This window comes from Gnatocerus cornutus, unplaced genomic scaffold, assembly GCF_029298725.1.
Source record: "Gnatocerus cornutus isolate USDA-ARS CGAHR unplaced genomic scaffold, icGnaCorn1.1 ctg00000201.1, whole genome shotgun sequence".
Classification (NCBI taxonomy): domain Eukaryota; kingdom Metazoa; phylum Arthropoda; class Insecta; order Coleoptera; family Tenebrionidae; genus Gnatocerus; species Gnatocerus cornutus.
The window spans coordinates 47,097-49,251 of record NW_028275528.1 but is presented as its reverse complement, the minus strand read 5'-3'; positions in this window follow the sequence as shown (position 1 = coordinate 49,251).

The following is a 2,155-nucleotide window of genomic DNA, read 5'->3' as shown; positions in this document are numbered from 1 at the left end:
CAAAAATTCATGACTAAAATTATGGCCAAACTTCTCATATCGATATCTCGCTTATTTTTTGGAGTAAACTCGAGTTATTATACATCAGTGAACGCAGAATTTTACGCAGATTCCAAATCTGGGATTTAAATTCAGATCCGACAACAAATAACTGAGTTATGGCCGATCAAAGTTTCGGATAGTTGATTTTCATTTTTTCTCATTTTTCCCAATTTTCAAAGTTAAATATCTCGGAAACTATTAGAGATATTGAGATGCGGTTTGCGCCATCGTTTTTCTCGGCTCATTTTACGTTAGAAAAAGTGCTTAAAAGCCCAAAATTCGATAGTCGATTTTTCGCGAAAAAAAATTGCGACTCAAACGATGAAAATTTTTATTTTTTTTTATTTTTGGGCATAACTCCTAAACCGTTTGTTTGATCGATCTCAAATTGGGCCAGTAGATAGATTTTGAGCTCCTCTTTCGACTGATATATAATTCAATGCTATTAAACGTCATTTTCATTTTGAAAACATTGATTGAAAATCACCCCAAAATGACCACTTCCAAACAGTTTTTGGTCAATGCTTTCTTTATTTCGTAGGTAAACTCAATAAATTTTGACTCATTTTACGCAGAATCTCACGCTGAATCCAAATCTGGAATTTAAATTCAGATCCGACAACAAATAACTGAGTTATGGCCGTTTGAATTTTTGGGTTGTCGCCAGATGGCCAAATTTTTGAAGGTTCCAAACAATTCATGCTCGATATCTCGAAAACTATTTCAGATATTGGAATGCGGTTTGCGGCATCGTTTTTCTCGCGATTTTTTACATAAGAAATCGTTTTTAGATTTTCCAAAAGTCGAAATTTGCAAATTTTCGCAAAAATTCATGACTAAAATTATGGCCAAACTTCTCATATCGATATCTCGCTTATTTTTCAGAGTAAACTCGAGTTATTATACATCAGTGAACGCAGAATTTTACGCAGATTCCAAATCTGGGATTTAAATTCAGATCCGACAACAAATAACTGAGTTATGGCCGATCAAAGTTTCGGATAGTTGATTTTCATTTTTTCTCATTTTTCCCAATTTTCAAAGTTAAATATCTCGGAAACTATTAGAGATATTGAGATGCGGTTTGCGCCATCGTTTTTCTCGGCTCATTTTACGTTAGAAAAAGTGCTTAAAAGCCCAAAATTCGATAGTCGATTTTTCGCGAAAAAAAATTGCGACTCAAACGATGAAAATTTTTATTTTTTTTTATTTTTGGGCATAACTCCTAAACCGTTTGTTTGATCGATCTCAAATTGGGCCAGTAGATAGATTTTGAGCTCCTCTTTCGACTGATATATAATTCAATGCTATTAAACGTCATTTTCATTTTGAAAACATTGATTGAAAATCACCCCAAAATGACCACTTCCAAACAGTTTTTGGTCAATGCTTTCTTTATTTCGTAGGTAAACTCAATAAATTTTGACTCATTTTACGCAGAATCTCACGCTGAATCCAAATCTGGAATTTAAATTCAGATCCGACAAGAAATAACTGAGTTATGGCCGTTTGAATTTTTGGGTTGTCGCCAGATGGCCAAATTTTTGAAGGTTCCAAACAATTCATGCTCGATATCTCGAAAACTATTTCAGATATTGGAATGCGGTTTGCGGCATCGTTTTTCTCGCGATTTTTTACATAAGAAATCGTTTTTAGATTTTCCAATAGTCGAAATTTGCAAATTTTCGCGAAAATTCATGACTAAAACTATGGCCAAACTTCTCATATCGATATCTCGCTTATTTTTTAGACTAAACTTGAGTTATTATACATCAGTGAACGCAGAATTTTACGCAGATTGCAAATTTGGGATTTAAATTTAGTGTCTTTATGATGTCATGGCTTTTGTAGTATCAGAGGAAGATGAACACCTAAAACTATTTGGTTTGTTTTAGTCGGAAAAAGAAATGAGCACTGAAATGTCCGACAAGCTGGCTGCGGTTACATCAGCATATAAAAACAACAATGATCTACAAGAATTGAAGAAGTCGTTAAATGAGATATTTTTGAGGAAGCGCCACTTGCGAAGGACTAACCTTGGCTCTTGGCTCTTGGATCAGTTGGAATTAGAGCAATAATCAATTACCATTAATTAAGAATGGATAGTTTCGTC